Source organism: Mesoplodon bidens (genome assembly GCF_964165515.1).
Source record: "Mesoplodon bidens genome assembly, chromosome: 19".
In the NCBI taxonomy this organism is placed as follows: Eukaryota; Metazoa; Chordata; class Mammalia; order Artiodactyla; family Ziphiidae; genus Mesoplodon; species Mesoplodon bidens.
In genome coordinates this window covers 48,287,592-48,312,058 of record NC_138179.1, presented here as the reverse complement: position 1 = coordinate 48,312,058, position 24,467 = coordinate 48,287,592, and the positions used below count along the sequence as shown (strand labels likewise).

The window sequence follows — 24,467 nt, the reverse complement described above, 5'->3', positions numbered from 1 at the left end:
CTCAGAACCTTTCCCAGACAGGACATCACCCCAGGGGAAAAAATGGGGCAGCGGACCTGGGGGCGGAGCACCCAGCCTCTTCTCGACCCAGAGAGCACCCAAGCCTCCCTCCCAAGGGAGGAGACCCCTCAGACAAGACAAAAGCTCCCCTAGCAGGAGGAGGGCCAGAGTGCGCGTGCGCGTTGCGGTCAGCGCCGCGGCCCAAGCCGTGGGAGGGAGGCGAGACCCGGGAAGGAAGCCCAGAGAGGAGAGAGCCGAGAGGCGAGGATAGGCCGATCCTTGGAGTTCTCGCGCGCGCCTACTGGTGGCCGGAGGAGAACACGCTCGCGGAGGCCTCACGGCCCGCCCCTCCCCTCCGGAGGCTCGCGCTCCCGCTGCTCGCGCCTGCGCTGCCCGCTGGTCTCGGGAGCGCGCCCTCTTCGCTCGTGCGCGCGCTCGCAGTCTCCACCACCCACCAGCTCAGACACCAGCAGCAGCGCCGCCGCCGCCGCCGCCCACCTTCTGCCACCGACACCACAGCCACTCTCTCCTCTGCTTCCCTCTACTGTCCTCGCCCTCTGTCGACTATCAGGTAAGTGCGAGGCTCCGAAATCTGCCTCACCGTCCTCCCTCCTGCAACCCCATGCCGCCTCCCCTCGCCTCAGAGATGGGTTTCATGAGGTGAGCATTCGTCGGGGGCAAAGGCGGCGGCCCCTCCTTGCTCCCTCAGCGCTCCGGCGCCTGGACTGGGGCGATTTGGAAAGGGACCCATGCAAGGGATGTACGCGCGCGCGCGCGCGCTCGTGTGTGTGTGTGTGTGTCCTGAGGGGGGGGTTGTCTACACGACCCGCTTCTCGCGGACCCGTCAGATGTTGTGCCCACAGGGTGGGGCGCGGATGGCGGTGATCTGGGGGAGGGGGCTGCTATGCACTCTCGAACACCGCCTTTTGCCGCAATGGGCGTATGACTGTGTGTGGGGGGCGGGGGTGGAGGGGAGTCCGGTGACGACCCCCGAAACCGAACCTGTAATCCATTTTCTCTGCCTCGGTTTGCCATCAGCTCTAAGGAAGGTATTGATCGGGTTCTAGAAAAGATGACTCCCTGCCTGCCCCTCCCCGGCAACGATTCCAGTGAGGCTTTCGCTGCCCTTGGTTTAAGGCGGTGGCCCACCCTCTCCTCGGTTTCCTCCTTCAGAAACCCGCAGGGGACATTTGAGGGCTGGGAGTGGAATCGGAGAAATGGGGAGGGGTCCCGGCGCTGTCACTTTAGTCGCCCTTCCCCCTGCGCGCTCCTGGCACCGAGACGCAAGCAGCGCCGTGCCCGAGAGAAGACAGCGCGCGGATCCCAAGGTGGAGGCTCGAAAAGGCAGGGGTCACCTGGCCTTGCGATGTGGAAGGATTCGGCCGCTGCCGATCCCGGCTCGAGGGCGCGCACAGCCGCAGCCCGGCACCGACCCGCTCAAGGGCTGCAGGTGCATTTCGGGGCGGGCCCCATTCTCTGCGCTCCGCGCCGGGCGTCCGGCTTGTGCGCTCCCTGCCGGAGGCGAGGGGCTGGCGCGCAGGGCTCGCCCCTCACTGCGGCAGTGGGTGTGGACCCGGGTGGGCGAGGAGGGGGAGGGAAGGCTTTGCCTCCTCCCACTTCCACCCCTGCTTTTCTCCCCTCCGAACTCGAGGTGCCATCTTTTTGCGGTGTGTCACGTCTTCACAGTACCATGCCAAGCCGGGTGGCTGGGCTTAGAGGACAGGGCGGGGACTGTCATTAAAGGGGGGAGCGCAATTAGCTCTCAAATCTTGGCATTTTGCTGCTGCGGTCTTGAGCACCGGGGGCGTTCACCCGGAATCTTCCTCGGGGGCCCGATGCTTTGTTTGTAGGGCTTACGTGATCTGCGTTGCCAGCACTGGTTTTTGGCTTTTATTCTACGAAGGTGGTTAACCAAGGTTCCCACACCTCCTCCCGCTTTTTGCCCCTCATTTCCGAGCCCTTTGTTCGCTCTCAGAGCTCGCCGGGGTCGAGGAACTCGAGTTAGCCTCAGGGCACGCATGGAAAGGGCGTCACCCCGCGCAGCCCCCTCCCAGAGCCGGGCCACGCGCCAGAAAGCATCCGCGGGGCTGAAGGGGTGGGGTTCCAGGTCTCCGCGCGCCTTGCGGGTCGCCGCGAAGGGACGATGCCCCTCCCCACACCCGGAACGTCCCGGGGGCCGTGCCCCACCAGGCTGCCCACCAAGGAGCACCAGTGACTCCCGGTGGGAGCTCGCAGGCGGGGCCCCGCTTCGCTTCAAGCCCTGTTGCTTCGCCAGGCAGGAGATTGTGAGGAGGGGCCGTGAGGTTTCCTCGGGTGCTGCGGGCCACACCCATTTTTATCGGGAGGACTCGGATGGGGGGCGCCGAGGGGAGGTTGTCATGGAGACCACACGCTCCCCGGGCCCTTGGGGCGTGCCCCGCCCCTTCCCAGCAGAGATGGAGAACCCTGGGACAAGCAGGGCCGCCCCTTCTGGCTCCTGGAGGACGCTGGAGGGAGAGCCGCACCCCCAACCCTGAACCCGTGCCTGTTCCTAATTGGACTGCGGCGGCCGCAGCCACCCAGATAGGCATCTCTCGTGTGTTTTTATTATTATAGCCGAATATTATTTTAGAACTGTGCGGGATTTTCACTTAAGATCCCGAGTTCGCCGCCGCCTTGAAACCGGGAGGCGGGGGTGGGGAGGGAGGGATAGAGAGGCGGGTACGGACCCCGGCGAACAAATCCGAGCCTCGCCCTCCTTCCATTAGCCGGAGGGAGCCTGGCCGGCTTTCTGGTTAATTCTATCGCTGGAGACTGGTGCGGGGGCGCAGTTCTGAGAGGGATGAGCATTTTAGGGGCCCAATCGTCCTCTCGAGCCGCGCAGATTGATCTGAATATTCGGGAATGACTCGGCGGGGGGTCGAGAGGCTGCCCGCGGCCAAGCCGAACCTTCTCGTGGCTTCAGGATCAGAGCCTCCCTGCAGAGCTGGGCTTGGCACGGGTGGGCTGGAGAGGTTCAAGCATCAATTCGAGCATCGTCCCCGCCCCTCCCCCCAATAGAGTTGGACAGGAGATTCTGGTATCAGAGAGAGCGAGGGTCTCAGAGCGGCCCTGGGAACGGGGAGCCCGCGGCCACCGCTGCTCGGGATGGACCGGGGGGCAGAGAGGTCACCTCCTGTCGGTTGGGGGAAAAGGAGCGCGGCAGAGGCGTTTAGCTCAGTGCCGGGAACAAAGCGCAGTACGGGCACCCGCGACTTTACTCTTTGGAAATGTGTTGGCGGTTTGGTAGGGCTCTCTGGTCGGCAAGGCCGGGGTTGGGGGGCTGTTAACGGAGGAATCTCGGGGGCCGGGGACGGTCCTTCGTACGCGTATCGGGAAATTCCATCCCTGGCTCTGGGCGCGCTTTAACTAAACGGCTTCCTACCCGGGAACGCGAGAGATGCCCCGTTTGCGCCCACGCTCCGACGCTGAAGCTGGGGCCAGCCGCCGCGCCTGGGTTTCCCGGGCACCAATTCGAGGGCCATAGACTACTGTCCCCGAATCTCCAGCAGGTGGGGGCTATTTTAAGTCCCGGGAGACCCCGCTTGGCGTCAGGCGGTCCGGACCCGTAACTCCATGCGCGAGTCTCCGGCTGGTCCGGGTTGGGATGGATGGTGGGGCCTGGGACAGCGAATGCCAGCCTGCTCCTCTGGGCCACCGCGCGCTCAGGCTCAACAGGACAGCTTTGAGTTTTGTCTGATCCCCGTCCCTCCAACTGACCGATCCTACGACAGAAAGAGAATTGAATGCCTTTCCTACCATAATTAATTAAGGTATTTTTTGTGTTTTATGATGTTGCTTATGTTTACCACATAAGAATTGCTTATCCATTCCTCCATCTCCAAACCTTCCCCTAAACAAATTAATAACACGCTTCTCCCAGAGCCCGCTTCAGAGTGGCTCTTGAAGCTAATCAATTTCTTGACCAACATTTGCTTCTGTAGCAGGTTGTGTATACTGCAGTAACCTAGCTTGACTCTTGGCGTTCAACGTTGGACAATTTGGGGAAGGTGTTTGTTGGTTATACTGGTTTTGGATGAATGACAGTCTGTGTCTGTCCGACCTCCTCTGCACATGCCCATCTTTGAGTGGTTTCTAATATCAGGCACAGATCCCCCAACAGGAACAAAAGAAAAGGATTATTCCCACAAATTACAAGAAGAAAACTTACAATCAGTTTAAGAAGGGTCAGATTTATTCCAGTTGGGGAAAGAGTCCCTGCTATTGCACATGCCCTTTGACCCACATGCCCTTTGAGAGCTGTGGCAGCCTGGAGATGTGGTAGGATTGGGGTGCCCTTTGTTTAGGCTGAGTTTTTCTTCTGCCCTTTTAACATCAATTCATGAAGCCCATTGGTTGAAAATTTTAAGAAATTGTTTTATTCTACCTTCCCTCGAGATTTATGTATATAAATGTATGTATATGATTTGGGTGGCTCCACAGCTGTGTACATGAACATATGTTAGTTTTCAATTAGATTGTGCCTTCTATTTAGTTAATTAGTACCTTCCTTCCTCTCACCTTGAAATCAAGAATCACGCAAAAACAAATAGGGCTTCCCTGGTGGCGCAGTGGTTGAGAGTCTGCCTGCCGATGCAGGGGATACGGGTTCGTGCCCCGGTCCGGGAAGATCCCACGTGCCGCGGAGCGGCTGGGCCCGTGAGTCATGGCCGCTGAGCCTGCGCGAACGAAGCCTGTGCTCCGCAACGGGAGAGGCCACAACAGTGAGAGGCCCGCGTACCGCAAAAATAAATAAATAAAGTAAAAAGATAAAAAATAAATAAAAGCACCCTGAGGGGCTTAGTACAGTGCTAGACATACAATAGGTCTTTGGGCCCTGCTCATTTAACAAATAAATGGGAAAATGCAGGTTAAAAAATGTGGTGAAAAGAAAGCAGAATTGGAGGAGGGCTTTATTCGAGGTCATGGCATCAAGAAGTTTGGGGGACAAAGCCAGTCCAGTTTGTCCCCTGCTCTGTGTCAAAATGACACCCAAAAGCTGCCTGTGCCCCTTGGTGCACCTCCATGCCCTCCCCTCCCCCACTGCTTCCCTGCCTTCTCCCTTGCCTTCCTGCTGCATATGGTCCCACAGCCTGGTCCCCACTGCTCACCTCACCCTCATTGGCCAGCAGGGTGGAAAGGGGAGAGACCACATGCCACCCCCAGGGGGAGGAGGACCCTGCCCTGCGACCTTTAGCACTGCAGGTGCTACTCCTGCAGGAGGTCAGAGGGACGGCGGTGGGAAACCCCCTTTGCCTCTGCTCTTTCTTCTTCCTCCCACTTTTCATCATCCCACTTAGAGGACCCCCCAACCCCTCCACATCCCCAGAAACACCCACCTGCCCGACCATTCCTAACTTGCCAGCCTAGATGCTTCCACTAGTGACTTGGAGCTGGCATGGGAGGGCCACCTCAGCAGGTGAAGGGAAGAGAAAACCCCAGCCACACCAACTGGGCTACAGCAGGGAGAGGAATCCAATGTTCCAGCTGGGACTCTCAGCTGTTTTCCTGTAAAACAGTGGTTCTCAAGCCTTGGGGCCACTTTAATGTCTAGAGACATTTTTTTGTTTTGTTTTCACAACTGGGCAGGGGTGCTACTGGCATCTAGTGGAGAGAGGCTAGGGATGCTGCTAAACATCCTATAAGGCCCAGGGTGCCTAAATGATCTGGCCCCAAATGTCACTAGTGCCAGGGTTGAGAAGCCCTGCTATAGAAACATTGTTACCCTGGCACCATCATCTTAGTGGCATCTTATGTTCATTGCGTAGCTTCTTGGAGGCACTGTTCTAAGTGTTCCTCAGAGATTATCTCATTCAATCCTCACAACAACCCCTTTAAGTAGCAGTTTGTATTATCTCCGTATTACATATGGGGAAACTGAAGTGCAGAGAGGTTTAGTAACTCACTAAAGGTCACACAGTCAGTGAGTGGTGGAGCTGGGTGTCTGACAGGAGCCCCTGCCCCTTCTCAGCTACATGTGGGCTTAATAGGCCTTTGTGGGCTAGCGGGAACCAAAGCGCGATCTATAACATTGACCCAGTGGAATATACTAATTCCAAAACCACTGACGTGCATAAATATACTAATTCCAAAACCACTGACACGCATGTGAACTTTTCTAAGAGTCTGTAATTGGAGCACAGCCTAAAGCTCGGAATTTCGGCCTTGACACATGGAGCAAGAGATTTTACTCAACCTCTGTGCCTCTGTTTATAAAACAGGGAAGATATCCTGGGGACCTTAAACCTCTTCCCCCAAATCCAGGATTTCAGGACTGCTCTGTCATACAAAGGAGCAGCCAGGTCTGACTGGCTTAAGGCTGGAAATCAAGATCGGGGAATCATGACATAGACTCAAAACCAAATCACTGAAGTTTTAGAGACATTAGATCTCCATCTTAGGTTCTGCACCTCAGAGGCTGAAGCTTTGGCAACAGCCACTGGGACCCAGCTCGGAGCCTGTGGGTGTGAGAGGAGTTGGGCAGGCATAGGAAGGACCTCAAGCGAGAATCTCAGTCTCCCTTGGCAAAGGTGGGCCTGGGAGCTTTTCTCACTTCCTGGGGCCTGGGCTCTGCAGTAAATATTCCGTTATACTGTAGTGTAGAGGGACAGCCTGGAATCCTCCATCCACAGGACTCACTGCCACTCCACCCAGCTACGATTCTGCTGCTTTCCACAAGCGCCTGTGTGGGCGATCGGACACACACCACACACACCGGACTCACTTCTGTTCCCTTGCCAAAGGGGTTGCTGTCCAAGACCTCTTTCCCTGCCTCAGGTGCCATGCTCCTGCCATCTCTGCCAGGTTCCTTTCTTGCACAGATGGCCCCCACCTGAGTGTGGGGAGGGAGCTTGAGGCCAGCTCGGGGTGGTTTTTGAGCTTTGGGGGTTCTTTGATTAGGAAACATTCTGTAGGTGTAGGAATCGGCTTCCACAAAATGCCAGCTTGAATGACCTCCAGGTGGATTATCTGAAATTGTGTTTTCTTTGTCGATATTTCTGTGCTTACCCCGATCAGGAAGACTAAGAATTCACCCCCAAAAAATGCAGTTTGTGCCTCAGCTATTCAAGGAAAGTTTGTGAATGCCTGGAGGGCAGATGCTGGTTTTCCCTGGATGGGTTCCCCAGTGCAGGGCAGTGTCCTGCATGTAGACACAGTAGGTTTGGCCTAATGGTTAAGGGTGGGGCCTGGGATCAGAACTCCTGGGTGCAAATCCCAGCTCCCCTACTCACTGCGGAGCCTAAGCTGTGTTGTTTAGCCTCTTGGAGAGTTGTTTTTTTTTGTTTGTTTGTTTGTTTTGCGTCACGCAGGCCTCTCACTGTTGTGGCCTCTCCCTTTGCGGAGCACAGGCTCCGGACACACAGGCCCAGCGGCCATGGCCCACGGGCCCAGCCGCTCCGTGGCATGTGGGATCTTCCTGGACTGGGGCACGAACCCGTGTCCCCTGCATTGGCAGGTGGACTCTCAACCACTGCGCCACCAGGGAAGCCCTTGGAGAGTTTTTTTTTTTTTTTTTTTTTTTGCGGTATGGGGGCCTCTCACTGCTGTGGCCTCTCCCACTGTGGAGTACAGGCTCCAGACGCGCAGGCTCAGCGGCCATGGCTCACGGGCCCAGCCGCTCCGCGGCTTGAGGGATCTTCCCAGACAGGGGCACGAACCCGTGTCCCCTGCATCGGCAGGCGGACTCTCAACCACTGCACCACCAGGGAAGCCCGAGAGTTTTTTTATTGTTTGTAACTTGGGGTACCTATCTCACAGTTGCTGTGGGGTTTAAATGGGGTAGTGCTTAGCCCAGGGCTCAGCACATAATAATTGCTCATTAAATGGCTTCGTGGGCAGCAGCCTGTGAGCAGCCCCTTGTGATTGGATGAATGTGCAAACTACTGACCTTGGTGATGGAGTTAGTTGGAACAGATACACTGTTACACTGAGCAGGGATCAAGATAGAAGTGGGCAGTTCTTCCTGGAAGCAGGCGCTGTTGTCTGGCTGGCAGTGGAGCCCCCGAAAATCACACACACCCAGGTTTAACTGCACACAACAGAACTCTTGCCACAGGCAAGCAGAGTGACTTGTCATTTGTTGTCCCTGCTTCTGCCCTCTTCCTTCCTGAAATCTCCTGCATGCCAGGAATAGCCTGTGTACTGTCCACGCCAGCCTGAGCTGAACCACCCTCCCTCCCACCAGCCTGGGACTGGTGACCTGGCTTAGCAGGTCGGTTCCGAGATCTTACTAGCTTACTGATTGAATAAAAAGTGAGCACTGATGAGATTGAGAAAGTAACAGAACTAATGGAAGACAATGGAGGAGAGATTCTACAAATGAAATAATGAAGCAGTGCTGAACTTGGTAAACTCAAAAGTAGGCTTCAGGGCTTCCCTGGTGGCGCAGTGGTTGAGAGTCCGCCTGCCGATACAGGGGACACGGGCTCGTGCCCCGGTCCGGGAGGGTCCCACATGCCGTGGAGCGGCTGGACCTGTGAGCCGTGGCTGCTGGGCCTGCGCGTCCGGAGGCTGTGCTCCGCAACAGGAGAGGCCACAACAGTGAGAGGCCCACGTACCACAGAAAAAAAAAAAAAAAAAAGAAGAAGAAGTAGGCTTCATGGTGGCAGCTGAGAGTCAAGACGAAAAATATTAAATAAAGCAAACTCAACATGCTCTGAATCCAGGGAGCGCCAAGCATTCGATAACCATAGTTATATCTGAATTAATAAATCCGGTTTAAGAAGCTTTCTTATCCATGGAGTGAATACGGAGAGTGATAATACATGTTTCTTTAAAAAAGTCATTAAATCAGAAAATCAAAGGGACTTCCCTGGTGGTCCACCAGTTAAGAATCCACCTTCCCATGCAGGGGACACAGGTTCGAACCCTGGCTGGGGAACTAAGATCCCGCATGCTGCAGGGCAACTGAGCCCATGTGCCACAACTACAGAGCCCGCATGCTGGAGCCCGTGCTCCACAACTGGAGAGAAGCCCGCCTGCTGCAACTAAGACCCAATGCAGCAAAAAATAAATAAATAAATAAATAAATTTTTTAAAGAAAATCATAAAAAATGATACATATATATTTTAAACATTTAAATTAACCAGATAGTTGTGCATTTATTCCTCCATCTTTTGCTGTAGGGCCCAGGCCTCCTTTTGGTGTTTGGGTCAGCTGGTTGGAATTCCTTGTCTTTTTGGCCTAAGCAACACCCATAATGCATTGTCTAGGACTTCCAGCTGGTTGGAACAAGGGCTTACACTGTGTATAATCTGAATGCAGAGTCTCTCTAGAGTTTTACTACTTTTTTCACAGTCTTTAACATCCTATTTGATGGTTAAAAATTTACTCACCTTTATGAAGTCTCTCCAAGTATTCAACTTGATTTTCTTAGAGTCAGTGAATGATTTTCAGAATTCATCTTACATTTAACACTTGAATGTCATCAGCTTGCACTGTATTTAATTTGTGTGACTATTGTAACAAATATGATGGACCTAGAAGGCTGGTGGTGGTAGGAGGAGGCCCTGGCTGTGGACATCAGGCCTTGTGGACCCAGCCTTGAATATTTACACTCCTTCATTTCTGCTTCTTACTTGGTGTCAGGCAGGAGAGGGCCTGCTGTGGAGACTTTTGTGTTAAGTAAATGGTGGGCGTCATCTTCCCCACATCTCTTGCCTGTCTTCCAGGACTAGCATGGCACTTGGAATTCATTCACATAGAATCCCAACTAAAGGGGGCATTGCAAAATTCTCCCCATAAAACTCAACATAAATTTAAATTCTCTTTACCATGTTAACTCCCCTTAGTGAAGGAGTTTTAGATCAAGATCCAACAATTAAAAAGCCATTTTTAAATCAGCAAGTTAGAATTAAATCTGAAGCCATTGATAATGATGTTTCATTCATGGGCCTCCCTTTGGTCCTGTCTGCTTCACTGCTAAATCAGGCATCAAAGAGAAGAGGGACATCAATTATCTCTGGTCCCAGCTGCTGGTTTTCCTTCCAGCCTATCGCCCAGTTTTCTGGTTTTCCGGGAAGGCTGGGTGATGTTGTCTTGGGACCTAAGCTTGTAGTTCTACAAAAAACCTCAGGAGGCACTTTCATCCTTGTGTCCTCCTCTTCAGGACATTAAGGATATTAGAAGACCCCTGGGTCCATAATCGCCTGTGATGTGATCCACAGCCTAATGCCAAGAAGGAAGTGGCAGAAAGGACCAATTCATGGAATCCTAGAACTGTGCCCCTCACCCAGGATAAAGGACAGCCCTTCCTCCAGAAGTAGAACCAGAATTCTAAATTATGTGTCAACAGAATTGTCCTGGATCAAATCCAGTTCTGCCATTGATTTACAGATCATTTCAGAGGTGCTTATTTTCAGTTGTTCTTGATTGGACAGTGATACCAAACCACTGTCTTACCTCATTCCCTCTCCCATGATCTCAAAAAGAGGCTTATTGGATAATTAATAATCTAAAGGCTTAAGGACTCCCCTAGGGGTCCAGTGGTTGAGACTCCACACTTCCAGTGTAGGGGGCACGCGTTTGATCCCTGTTCAGGGAAGTTCTGCATGCCATGTGGCACAACCAAAAACAAAAAAAAACAAAAAAAAAACACTATAAAACTCTTAGAAGAAAATACAGGATAAAAGCTTCAAATCATTACATTTGGCAGTGATTTCTTAAATATGATACCAAAGGCACAGGCAACAAAAGAAAACATAGACAAATTGGAGCTCATGAAAATTTTAAAAATTAAAAAATAAATAAAAAATAAAGGCTTAAGTGCCCAAAAGAAGGTTACAATTGACAGAGTCTCTTTGGTTTAATATTTAAATATGAATTTTCACTACCTTATTTATTTTATGTCTGGGCTTTTAATATTGGGTTTGCTGAAAACTGGAACAGCTTTCAACTTTGGTACTGGTAAGGCATCAGAATTTAAATCAACGTATGTTGGTAAGCCAAGCAAAAGTTCTACATACAAATAAAGTAGTTGTATGTAACCTGATACTTTGGGGCAAGGTAATAATCGTTTGGTTATTGGTATTACTTGGTAATAATGGTTTGATTCACATGAAACTTGTCCCTTCCGAAGTTGCCACTTGCCAAGAATCACCGGGAATAGCTGTTTGGAAGAGTCGCTAACTCTTCTGCCGTCCATTTTCTGCCTTATCTTTTTCCTAAGAGCAGGGAAATTCTACACTGTCCCCACTCCATGGCACAGCAGTTCAGCTTCTGCCTCTGCTGTCGCCATGAGGTTGGCTTAGAAACGAAGGATTTTGCAGAACATCCCTAAACCCGCTTGAATAAAGGACTGATCATTCAGAGACTCACCTGAACCTTTTTTAAACCTGTTTAATCTTTTCCCCGGGGTTAATCTTGTGGGGATAACATGCCTCCTGGGTGTCTCTCCACTGGGTGCATTTCTTCCCCCTTTAGTTCTGAAGTCCCTCCTTTCTTAGCAGCACAGTGAGAGATGGCTGCACTCTGTTCCCTGCAGAGTATTAATACAGACTGAATGCATTGAAATAAATCCCTTTCAGTGTCACTAACGTGCTATGAATAATTATGAACCAATGTTTGATGTCTCATGGGAAATGCAGGAAAAAAAAAATTTTAACCGACAGGATTCATGTTATAAGTTGACAATCTGGGCCAAGTGAAAATCTTTTTAAAACATCTCCTGATCTGAACAATAAATCTTGCCAGCAAGACTGAATTCCAGAAGTTAGCCGTCCTCTTATTTTGTGGGGCCTCTGTTATCACTCACAGCTTGGTCTTACCCAGCCCTGAATTTTTTTTTTTTTTTTGCAGTACACGGGCCTCTCGCCGTTGTGGCCTCTCCCGCTGCGGAGCACAGGCTCCGGACATGCAGGCCCAGCAGCCATGGCTCACGGGCCCAGCCGCTCCGCGGCACGCGGGATCCTCCCGGACCGGGGCACGAACCCGCGTCCCCTGCATCGACAGGCAGACTCCCAACCACTGCGCCACCAGGGAAGCCCCCCAGCCCTGAATTTAATTGCAATCTTCCTGTTTACCTACCAGTTGCGGCAATAATTAAGATTTCCTGGAATTCCCTTGCGGACCAGTGGTTAGGACTCCGAGCTTTCACTGCCAAGGGCCCAGGTTCAATCCCTTGTTGGAGAACTAAGATCCCACAAGCCGTGAGGTTCGGCCAAAAAAAAAAAAGATTTCCTGAACCTTCATTTTCCCATCTGTAAAATGGGGATTATTCAATCTTCCTTCTCAAAATGGACAATAATGTAGTCTTCCTTCTCACTGGGTAATCACAGAACTGAAATGAAACAATCTAGGAGAATTCCTTTGGGCTTTTCAGAAAACAAGTGCCACAGGGATGGGGGATGCCTCCTGGGAGTCACAGTCATGCACCTGATCTGAAGTCTCTCTTGGGCTGAGCCTGGAATAGTATAGCCGCTGCTGCTACCTCTCTCCTTTAGCGCCAGCCAGACGGTGCACACTGCTTCCCAGGAGTGCGCACCCAGTCAGCTGGGCCTGAGCCCTGGATGGATAGACAGATGGCCGCAGTCCAGCCTGTACTGGTCTTATCTGCCCCTTCTTTGGAGGGGAAGCCGCTAGCCAGGTGCAGGACAGTGGGTGGGGTGCCTTTAATATGACCTCAGATGATACCCCATCCTGCCAGTGGGACTTCCTTGGCTCATGCTGTGACCCTCAGAGGGAATTAATTTCCTGGGAGCCTTTCTGTTTTCTCAGGGGGGTTCAGTTTCCTCCTAATCGAACAGGGACTTGGTGCAGAATCTCATATTCTAATTATGCCCAGGGGCAGCCTCTTCCCACCACTGTGTTTAGCACGTGCCGGAATCAATTAGGTCAAGAGCGATTAAAGTCTGGAGTTGACTTTGACGGTATAATATTCTGATGGCTGTTTGGCCGCAAGAGGCATAGTGAAGGCTCATTAATTGAACACTTGCACTTGGAATTTGAATTGAGCTGGGGCTGGGCTGCAGTCTATTTGCCTTTGCCCTGGGAATGGAGGGTTTCTCATGCAAGTGGACAGTGGGAAGTATTTCAGGGGCTGTGTCACCCCGCCCTGACAACAGCCCGGCTGTTCTACTGAGTGGCTGGCCTTGAGCATCAGTCCTGGGTACCTGGTGTCCCCACATCATCAACCTTTGTTTACCCTGCTCTCCCCAAAGCTGTCCTTGTTACACCATGGTCCTGTCTGCTTTGGTCATTGGAACCTGCCATCCTCAAGTCCCCATGTAGCAAACCTTGGAGTCTTACACTCTTCTCCCCACCCCCCCCCTTTTCCTGGAACAGACTTAACCATCATTTGCTTCCTCCCAGATGTCACCTGGACCTGCCCCTCCCTTTCCAGTGCTTCCTCACCAGCACTAAAAGGGATGTAGGTCTTATCACTTCACCCTCGGATCACTGTGGAGACAATAATGGATTGTTCCCAAGTTCGGTTCCGAAATTGACATCCAATCCATTTTGCAGACCATTGCCAAACTCTTCTTCCCAGAGTAGCCCTGTCCTCTGCCCTGCCCCCTCCAAGCATGAGTCCAAGATTGCCTTTTCTGTCCCTTGCTAAGTCATGTCCCACCTCTCGCTGCCTGCCCAAGTCCGCATGCCTCGGCCTGGCCTCCCTGTCTAGTCCTACGGGTCCGGTCCCACCGCTGGCCAGCCTGCCTCTTGGCTCCTTCATAAACATCGTGCTCTTTCTGCCCCAGCTCATCCATGGTACCTTTGCTGAGAATGTCCCCTCCTCCTTCCCCTCTCCCGACCTTCCCTAACCTCTATCTCCTCTGAAAGCCTTCTCCAGCTACTGCACTCAACAAGATCCATAGATCTACACGTTTCATCTCTCAGCAGTCATCAGCACTGCAGTGGTTAACGCTTAATTGTTTGACCTCTTGACTTTCTGTGTGTGCCCGTCTCGTCTTCCCACAGGTTGTATGTTCTCTGAGGGCAAGGCTTGTGTCTTGTGTGGCTTTCCTGCTCCCCTGGGTCACAGAGCTTGCCCAGTCACAGAGCTGAGCACATACATAGCTCAAAATAATTACTCTTGAATCACGAAGCTGGATACTAATAAATCAAACAGGCTGATGTCAAATGAGTTTTACCCTTTTAAATAAAGTACATTCTCCACCTCTTAGTACATGGTTCTATTGTTCTATATACTTAAAATAACAAAAGTCACATTTCCTTTAATATATTCTATAATTGTTGCTTTGTCTTACTTCAGACCAACTTAACTGTTAGTCCGTATTCATTTTGCTCTATGAAGATGCTGATAATAATGGTAGTAACAGGTTGCTTTTATTTTCCTAAAAACGTTGCTGCATTGAAACCTCACTCCCCTACGAGGCAGGGATTATCATCCTTTTATTTTATTATTATTATTATTTTATTATCATCCATTTTGCAGAGGAGCAAACTGAGGTTCAGGGATTTCACAGCTGGGGAGGGAGCCAGATGGTACCTCAGTCCAGGACCTTGTCTTGCTACCTCCCTGCCCTCAGAGCGCCCCCGTGGTTCCACCCTCCATGCCAGCGGGCATGTCTTTAGTGCTAATGACCGGAGAAGCCGTGCCCTCTGGTGTCGGTGATCGGGTCACATGTAATATGAGCCCGGAGAAAATATTTTAAACTGAAAGCTAGTCTCTAAACTGGGCTGCTGCTTCATGTCACCGGTGACGGCAGAACCAAATTTAGTGTCGTGGGCAGGTCTACACTTACCAAATAGTGAAGCTCATTTTTCTGCCAGCCTGAAAAATGTTCACACCTGCCACACTTCCATGGAGGGGTACATGGGACCAAAAGCCTGGAAAATGTGGCCCCAGAGGAGCCCTGGGGTGTAGACTCAGGGAAGATGACATTCAGGTTCCCAGGCAGTGTCTGCAGGGAGAAATTTAATTCACCGTGAGTGGTTTCCCTGGGCGGCCGAAGCAAGTCAGGCAAGTCCCCTGCCGGCCGTTAGGGAAAACGGGTTACAGTGGGAGGGGAGGGAGGGGTTGGGGCCAAACCTGCAGCACCAAGTCCCCTGGGTACTGCCTCATCCTCCTTACTCGGCAGTCCACTTTATATCCCGCAGGTCTACACCACTGCCGTTCACGCTTTAGGACCAGGAAAAGTGACGGGGATCAGGGAAGAGAGGGACAGGCAGCCATGAGGTTGAGGTTGCACATACTACATTACTTAAAGCCGCAACCTCACCAGGCACTTTGGTGGTGTTGAAATACACTTCCCATAGCCACCCTTCCACCTATAACTAAAACAAGAGTCTGGTCTCAGTTCTGTTCTTGCCTCCTACTTTCTCCCCAAAATTACAAAAAACAAAAAAACACCGGCTATAAAACCAAGATACCACCTGTGAGATCCTGCCCTAGTTTCTGATCTGTTGGGGTTTTCTGTTTTTTGTGTTTTTTGGCGGGGGCGGGCACAGGGATCATTTCAGGCTATACATTGCCTTCAGGGTGAGTAGTAAGTGTTTCTTCAAGAAAATTCTTTAAAACACCGCAAACAGAAAGTTGGAGTGCCTGGTGGTCCTTGGCGCTGGGCACAGACCTGGTTAGCTACGTGGTTCCAGGCAGGAGCTGAGGGGTGTGGGACCCTTTGCACACAGACCTGGATGCAAAGTTAAGAGGGGGAGGGATAAATTGGGAGATTGGGATTGACATATACGCACTGCTATGTATAAAATAGGTAACGAACAAGGACCTACTGTACAGCACAGGTAACTCTACTCAATACCTTGTAATAACCTATAATGGAAAAGAATCTGAAAAAGAATAGATATATATGTGTATGCATAACTGAATCACTTTACTGTACACTGCTTCCCTCCCCCCCCCACAGGGACAAAGAAAATGTTTTTTTAAAATTTATTTTATTGAAGTATAGTTGATTTACAATGTTGTGTTAGTTGCAGGTGTCCAGCAAAGTGAATCAGTTATACATATGCATATATCCACTCTTTTTTTAGATTCTTTTCAGGCAAACCATTTAAATCCCAGCCATTTCAGGAGTGGCTCAGGCCCAGGTGGGGCTGTCAGAATTAGCAAGTTAAGACACAGGATGCCTAGTTACATTTGGATTTCAGGTAAACAATATATTTTTTTTAAGTGTAGTAGGCGACATAATGCCCCCCCCACCCTGAGATATCAGATCGTAGCCTCCAGAACCTGTGAATATGACCTTATTTGGGAAAAGGATCTTTGCAGATATGATTAAATTAAGGATCTTGAAATGAGATTCCTGTATTATCTGGCTCCTAAATGCAATCACATGTGTCTTATACGAGCCAGACAGAGAGAGATGAAAAACGTGGGAGAGAAGATGATGTAATGACGGAGGCGGAGATGAGAGTGATATGTATGCCTGCAGCCGCCAGAAGCTACAAGAAGCAAGCAAAGGATTTCCTCCTAGAGCTTCTGGAGGGAGCATGGCCCTGCCAACACCTTGCTTTCAGCCCAGTGACACTGAGTTTGGACTTCTGGCCTCCAGACCTACGAGTGAATAAATATCTGTTATTTTAGGCCATTCAGTTTGTGATAATTTTTAACAGTAGCCACGGGAAACCAATACAATTAAATACGTCTCATGCAATATTTGGGACACACACTCAAAAAATTATTTGTTGTTTATCTGAAATTAAAATTGAACTAGGCATCCTGTATTTGATGTGGAATCCTAATTCCCAGGACCAAAGAAAGGGGCTTTTGAATTTGCAAGAAAGCTAGTTGAGCCTGTCAGGAAGTGTACCTCCTTATGTTAGGAGTCTTTGTAAACACAGTCCAACTGAACCAATTTGAACTTTACTAACTACCCTCTGGACAAAAGAGGGGGGCAATTAGACAGGTGTTAATGATTTATTTTTGAGCACTTCCCATAAAACAGAAGCTCTGTGTAAGGGTGGAGGAGATAGCCGTTAATCTGGTACATCTAGGCTAAATTACAAACCATTCCAGCTACATCACATGAAAAATGGCCATTAGCAGAGCCTAAGTGATGCCGCAGTGCATTGCTGATACTTGAGCTGCCCCTGGGAATCTTGTACCCTTTCACTGTTGGATGGTGGGGCCCGAGCAGAACAGCTGGGTAAATCCCAGTTGCTGAAGGAGAGGACTTCATGGCAGACCTGAAATGGAGGGAGGGAGCGGATGTTGCGGGAATGAGCTAGCTCTGGATTCCCAGGAGGAGCTCTCAATGGAAGTAGACGCAAAATGTCTCCATTGTGTCTCGTGGCATCACACCCTAACATGAGTTAAAGACAAACTGGCCCATTCTCCCATGCAGAGAGGGCTGCCACGCCCAGGCCGGGACATCTATCTTCAGAGGCTCAGACTCAGGCTCAAGGCGGGGCTGAAAGTCGCAGCTTTCCCTGCTGGGCTACTGAGGGCTTCTCTCGCTTACCATTGGGCTCTCTGAAACCTGGACAGTCCCCGGACCCTTGGGCTTTTAATGATGCTCCCAGAATCCACGGTGTTAGAGCTTCAAGGGACCTTGGGTCATCCAGAACTGGCAGGGGGTCCTAGGACACCCCAGAATTGCCCCCAGATGCTTTACCATGCCTCGGAAAAGAAAAAAGCAAGTAGTTTACAGGAGGAAAAAAAAAGTGGGGCCGGGGGTTACTAAACATGAAAGAAATGCTTGACCTGGCCCACAATTAAGGGACTGCTGATAAAACCACAGTAAGATGCCACTGTTACATGGATGAGATGGCCAAGATCCGGAGGGGCGGTAACCCTTGGCTGGCCGGGGTGTGCTGTCGGTGGGAGTGGAAAATCACCACTTCTGGAGAGAAGACTGACCAGATGCCCTTTGACAGAGCATCACTGCTTCCGAGAATTTGCTGTTTCTGTGCGAGCAAAGGCTTATATATGGGGGTTCATTGGGGAATTATCTGTTATGCAAAAGTATGGAAAGAGTCGGTATGGAACTGGTTAAATAAACTGTGGTCCCTGGAGAAATGCACTAACTAGGTCCATAGTCGCGGCTCTGGCTGCTCCCTCAGATACCTTGTTAAGCGGAGAGCAAGGTAGGCATCATGTATTACCATCTGTGTAAAAGGCGGGAGTGTACATGTGAATGAGTCATGCATATGGGGCCTGACACTGGAAGGAAAGGCGAAAATCAGGTTTTGATGGCAGCCTCTGGGGGGAGAAATTGTGGGTGGGGGCAGGAGACGCCATTTTCACTCTGTACTCTTTTATCTCTTGTACCTATTACCTTTTTTTAAAAAAACTAAATTTATTTATTTTTATTTTTTTGGCTGCGTTGTACCTTCATTGCTGTATGCAGGCTTTCTCTAGTTGCGGCGAGCAGGGACTACTCTTCATTACAGTGCACGGGCTTCTCCTTGCGGTGGCTTCTCTTGTTGCGGAGCACGGGCTCTAGGCGCTCGGGCTTCAGTAGTTGTGGCACGTGGGCTCAACAGTTGTGGCGCACGGGCTGAGCTGCTCCGCGGCATGTACGATCTTCCTGGACCAGGGGCTCAAACCCGTGTCCCCTGCATTGGCAAGCAGATTCTTTTTTTGTTTTGTTTTTTTTGTGGTACGCAGGCCTCTCACTGTTGTGGCCTCTCCCGTTGCGGAGCACAGGCTCCGGATGCGCAGGCTCAGCAGCCATGGCTCACGGGCCCAGCCGCTCCATGGCACGTGGGATCTTCCCGGACCAGGGCACAAACCCGTGTCCCCTGCATCGGCAGGCAGACTCGCAACCAGTGCGCCACCAGGAGAGCCCCGGCAGGCGGATTCTTAACCACTGTGCCACCAGGGAAGCCCCCATATTACCTTTTTTAAAGGTAAATTTATATATATGCTCAGGCCCTAGCTCACTTCAAAAGGATAAGCATATCCTTCCGTGGTGCAGGTTCCAGAGTCCCTCCAGAACCCCCTCATTCCCTGAAGGATGTAGGCCACAGCCCCTGCTATTTGGGGACGCCTGCCACGCCCAGAGAAGCAAAAGCGCACTGCTGGTCTTCTCTTTCAGACACAGAACTGCAGCCCTCAGGGACATTCCAGCCAATCCTCTGAGGGGCTCGTTTCAGTTTTAATTATCATGTTGTCCCATCGGCTCTCTCCAGAGAGGCCGATGGGCGTGGCCACGGCTAGAAGGTAACTTTCCTGAGCCCAAGGCCTGAGCATCGCCTACTGTTTGTTAGTTAAGGGTCACTCTGCCTGGCCTGTGGGACCCAGACCTCCCAGTACCATGGAGGGGCAAGAACCCCCAGAGCCCACCCAGTCCCACCTCCCAGCCTCCCTGCAGACCTCCTCCTCTGTCTTCCTGACAGAGTCACCCCGGCTTCCCTGTGACGGCAGCTCACAGCCTGACAAGGGGGCTGGGAGGGAGGAGAAAGAAGGGGCCAGAGAGGAAGATAAAAGTGTTGGGAGCAGCCCCCAAACGGGTGACGTCCTTAGAATGAATCACCACCTTCCCTTCAACTCTTTCTTCTCCTGTCGGGACCTCCCTTCCCCCACACCTCCCTGCTTTCTAAAGTTATTCTGAGAAAAATCCACAGAGGTGTCAGCACAAGGTGATAAGGACCGCAAATTTGGCATTTTAACAGACGCCAGAGCCACTTGAGAAATGAGGACACAGCCCAGAGAGGTAAAGCGACCTCCCCAGAGTCACACAGTGAGTTCATGGCAAAGCTGGGCTAGCCCAGGTCTCCTTCCTCCCCACACAGATGCCCTCCCATGCCCCATCTCGCCTCCTTCCCCAGAGAGGGACCCTCAACCCCACCTGGCCAGTGGAGCCGACCCAGGGTGGAGGCCTGACCAGGAAGCACCAATATTTGAGGTCCCAGCAAGAGAAGGTGAAGCCTCTCAGATGATGGAGGCCAGTCTCTGGGACACACGATCTGATTTACGGATGCGTCCCTTGAGCAGCAGCTTTCCAGAACATTCCCACTTTCTTGCATACTGAAAAGACCTCTTCTCCTGCAGTGTCCTGCTGGTGTCCTCCCAAGGATCCCTTGTTTCACTGATTTTGACAAATCATTTCACTTCACAGCAAGTGTGAGACCTGCCTCAGAGGGATCACATGAGCCTGTGTTGAGTAATCAGCTCTGAAGCCAAGTAGTTACCCCTCAGAGGAGCAGCAGTGGAGCTAGAGTGGGTCTTATGCCTGGACGTGCCCTCAAGGAGAAAAACAAAAGCAAAAACAACTCTGAGTCAAGGTTAAGAGACCTTTCACTAAAGCAGTCAGGCTGGGGCTTCCCTGGTGGCGCAGTGGTTGAAAGTCCACCTGCCGATGCAGGGGACACGGGTTCGTGCCCTGGTCCAGGAAGATCCCACATGCCGCGGAGTGGCTGGACCCGTGAGCCATGGCCGCTGAGCCTGCGTGTCCGGAGCCTGTGCTCCGCAACAGGAGAGGCCACAACAGTGAGAGGCCCGCATACCGCAAAAAAAAAAAAAAAAGCAGCCAGGCTGAATTGTCTTCACTCCTTTTGAAAGGACAAGCATACACCCTGCTTAAAAAGAAATGCTGATTTTCCTAGAGAACGTCCACCATTCCTGGAGGATGCATGGGTGTCCCTAGTGGAATAGCCTTCCCCTCCGGCTGCTTAAATAACAGATGCAACATTTGTTGCTGGAAAATATCAATTAGGTTAATGAGGTTTTTCTTGCCCAGAAAATGAAGCAGTTCCCGACAATGGACACACTGTATGGGAAAAAAGGGCAGAACTGCGAAGCCGTTTGGCCCACCCATAGTGTGAGCCCCAGAGTCCTTCATTTTTCTGTCCCCTTTGATTATTCCCCCCCTTGCTGTCTCCTGGAACCATCTTCCTTTCCAAAGTCAGCCCATCCCACTATTAGCACAAAAGCTGCTAAGGGGGCTCCTCAACGGTCATCTCTCCCTGCACCTGCCTGGCCTATTCTTAGCCACTCAAACAATTTTCCCCAAGTGTTGTTTTAATCATTATATTGTTACCATGTCATACTTAAGTAATGGACATGAGATGCAATTTACCCACCTCTCCCTGCCATCCTGGATTGTGGATGAGATGTAGTGGGAAGGGCCCAGGCCTTGGAGGAGGGCTGACAGGGGTTGACTCTTGGCTGCTCCCTCCTAGCTGTGTGACCTTGGGTAAGTAGCTCGACCTCTCTGAGCCCGGTTCCTCATCTGAAAAATGGGAATAGTAGCACCTCTGTTTCAGGGCTGCTGTAAGGAGTGGTGGTGATGTCTGTAAAGCACAGAGCACAGTGAGTGACTGGCCCTTAGTTACACTACTGAACACCCACCATGGTAACCAGTCATCACGGTGGACCCATAGGTAGCGACCTGGAAGCATGCTCCTGCTTTGATAAGCTTTTAGAAGGCGGTTGTAGAACTGAATAGGGGTTACAGAAGTCTCTCACTGCCTACTTTCCGCACTTGCATTTTTTCTTAAATTCAGTAGGTCTGTATTTCTTTTGTGTGTGTGCGTGGAATTTTTTAAATATTACATAAGTAATACGTGAACAGATTCTCATCAGAAATTCAGACAGCAGAATGAATTTTATTTATTTTCTTTTTAAAAAAAATTATTTATTTATTTATTTTGGGTGTGCCGGGTCTTAGTTGCAGCACACGGGATCTTCAGTTGTGGCGTGCAGATTTCTTAGTTGCAGCATGCATGTGGGATCTAGTTCCCTGACCAGGGATCGAACCTGGGCCCCCTGCATTGGGAGCGTGGAGTCTTACCCACTGGACCACCAGGGAAGTACCATGAATTACTTTTATAATCAGGAAAAAAGAAACAAATGACATTTGGAGAAAATTCAAATCATCAACTCCACTTTCCACCCTTCTGATGTTATAAGTCTTTACTCCTCCTTCCACCTGGCCCAGGGGTGCCTCCCCAGGAAAGGTTTCTTCCCAGGTAGATTGTGTTTCCACTTACATCCAGCATGCCAGGACTCACAGAACAGGAGGAAGGAAAGGGTGCCCTCCTCCCAGGTCACCCTCACCCCTGCCGAGGCCAGAGGCCCCATCCCAGCCCCTCACCTGCCGCTACCTGTGAAGGATCCCGAGGTTTCCTCAGACCCGGTGCAGAGAGCTCTGCTGACCGTTAGTTCCCGTGGCTGAACCCACAAACGACCTTGTGGGACACAGTGGGCTCGTCACTGGAGCTGGCTCTCATTACTCTGCCTGGTTCACATTTCTTTCCTCCCCCTCCCCACCTGCCCCCATGGCTGGGCTCAACTGGAGGCAGGTGAGACTTAAAGCTCAGAGGAGTTTAAAGGGGCTCAAGATGGGCCCGGCAGCTCAGAGCCCCTAAGGTCTATCTCAGACACACCCTGTGTTACTCGGCTTTGGTGGGCTGGCCTGGGCACCTGGCTGCCTTAGACAGAAGAACCTTCCAGATGAGCTATAGGCAGAGAACACAGGAGCCGGGAATGTTTTCCTGAACTCAGTGTGCACCTGTGATGCGCTGGGCACCATACTTGCTTTGTACAGATCCTAGGCCTCGGGTTCCTTTTTTTTTTTTTTTTTTTTTTTATGTGGAGGGATGGATTTGGCTTTTCTCCCAACCCTCTGCTCCCCTGTCACCTGTCTGGTACTTGAAGCTGTTGACCAGCTGCCTGGCCAGAGTTGGCAGTGGCGATGGGAACAGAACCGTGATGGCTGGTATGCTCCTGCTTTATCTCCTTTCATCACTCTATCACCTATTGAGTTTGTAGATTCTACCTCCATTTTTTCACCTGGGGAAACGAGGCTCAGAGCAGCTAGGTAACCTTCCCATACGGTCCCTCAGCTCTCAGGGGCCACACTCAGCAGCACAGCCTGGAGGACCCTCCAGCCCGAGCATTGCTTCCCCAAGGGGCCTCCTCTCCCCAAGCTGTGGACCTCCTGCCTGCCTGGCGGCTCTATCATCCTGCCCTCTTTCAGTGGCTCAGATCTGGCCCAGGACCCTCCCCTGTTCCACAGGGATACCAGACTGGAGCACCCTGGCAAAGCAGGGGTTGGCTGCCCAGTGCCTGGGAATCCCACAGACACGCCCCCCTCAGTCACCCGCTAACTCGCAGGGAACGCGTCTGAAGTCTCCGAGGCAGCGGGCGTGGCTCTGCAGGAGAGCTAGCGGCAGAGCTGAGGGGTTCTAGCAACAGCTGACTGGCGACTCAGGGCCCACATCACATCCCGCCCCTCATCTGGCATTTCGCACCTGGCACACCGTGGGTACTTAATGATAATTAAATTCAGAATGAACTCAGAAAGGCCAGCATGTGGTAAATGTATGCATCTTTGCACAATTGTTATACAGCATGATGAACAAGCCATTAAGAGTTCATCAGGAATAAAAATGAATGTGGGAAAAATCTGATCACAAAGATTTGTACTCCTCCCTCCCCTCCCCAGACTTTTAAATGAAAGTTTAGGGATAATTGCTCTTCAGTGGTTCTTGTAGTAGGATTTGTCATGAAAAGAATTGGGACTAAAACCTTTATGCACTTCTCCGTGTAGACTTGGGCAGAAATTTGGAGTGTTTCTCACTGGTGAGGGCCGTTGCAGAGCAGGCTGTGGGAAGTTTTCTGGAATGGGCCATCAACATCCCTTGCAGAAAAATTCTCTTCTCCAGACCCAGATCCCGTGGCCTGGCAGCCATCTTGGGGGTGTGTCCTGCAAGACAGTGTGGGTCAGAGCACCTCTCAGCCCAGAATGCCGCAGCCTCTCTTTGCCTTCACGACCCCATGGGGACAGCTTGCCCTGGAGGAAGCTTGGTGCCTGGCCTGGGGTCACCAGGCGTGGAGGAAAAGCTGAGGGGGTTCATGCGTTGCTTCGTTAAATGGGTGACAACGAATCACTTGTTACCAAGGGACAAGGAGCAAAGAACCCAGACAAGCATTCTGTCACCAAATGCCAACGTTGGGGGGGCCTGGGGAGGCCTCCAGACAATGATAGTGTCCTGTGGACCCATCTTAGCCAGATCATTCCAACTTTTCAGGATACATCAGAAGTTGTCCTTCAACCAAATATCCCTATTTTCAAGTATGGCTTACTAATTTAGCAGCTTTAAACTCTGTAATATACTCCTGGGCTGTTGGTGTGGTTTAAACTCTATCTGGAGGAATTCAAGCCAGACAGCACTTCCTGAGGTGGGGATTTTGAGACCTTGGGGAAAAGGGGTATGGTGTGTCTTTGGGGTATTCTGGTGCCATCCAGCTGGAAGTAAGGGGCAGGGACTAGAAGATTCCTCAGGGAGGTTCAAAGCACCTAGCCCATGACCCTCAGCAAGTGTTTTTTTGACCGATGGACACTCCCTGAGTCCTCTCTCTGGCTCTGTATAATGGCAACTCTAGGCAGGTCTGTGACTCTCATTCCAAAGGCCTAATATTTTGCTCTTTGAGGATTCCTTTCATCTGATGCCTGTTGGGTGCCATCTTTTAAGTTTTAAGGTTAAGGGATGTTTTGTTTTGTTTTGTTTTGTTTGCGGTACGTGGGCCTCTCACTGTTGTGGCCTCTCCCGTTGCGGAGCACGGGCTCCAGACGTGCAGGCT

General features: G+C 51.3%; 1 protein-coding gene across 10 annotated transcripts in view; it reads left to right on the top strand.

Moving 5' to 3' along the window:
• Positions 1-453: 453 nt before the first annotated feature.
• MAPT (microtubule associated protein tau) overlaps positions 454-24,467 on the top strand; it is a 100,777-nt gene continuing 76,763 nt past the window's right edge. For all 10 annotated transcript variants that reach the window (XM_081218135.1, XM_081218143.1, XM_081218142.1 and 7 more), the window contains exon 1: positions 454-571. The gene's annotated coding sequence lies outside the window, so the exon portion shown is untranslated. The remainder of the gene's footprint in view (positions 572-24,467) is intronic.